Here is a 287-nt window from a genome sequence, read left to right as displayed (position 1 = left end):
AGCAGCCCCGTGGTCGGAGCACATCAGCTTTCCCTGTCGCTTCCGCTCCGTCCAGCTTTCACCCCCAGATGCAGTGACTGAGAATGCAAGAGCGAGGGTCTTCCTGGCCTTGGCGTGCAGGGAAAGGTCCTTGCCGGCACGGACCGTCTCTTCCAGTTCCTCCATTGCTGCCCTTCCAAGTCTCGGTCTGCCTTGAATTTTCGGGCTGCAGTCTCCATTTGAAGTGATGGCCGGGCCAAGATATGCAAAATCTCGCACGATTTCGATTTCTTCATTGTCAACATTAT

Source organism: Varanus komodoensis, unplaced genomic scaffold (assembly GCF_004798865.1).
Source record: "Varanus komodoensis strain SLA01 unplaced genomic scaffold, ASM479886v1 scaffold117, whole genome shotgun sequence".
NCBI classification, from domain to species: Eukaryota; Metazoa; Chordata; class Lepidosauria; order Squamata; family Varanidae; genus Varanus; species Varanus komodoensis.
The sequence above is the reverse complement of the archived record's forward strand: the minus strand, read 5'-3'. Positions refer to the sequence as shown.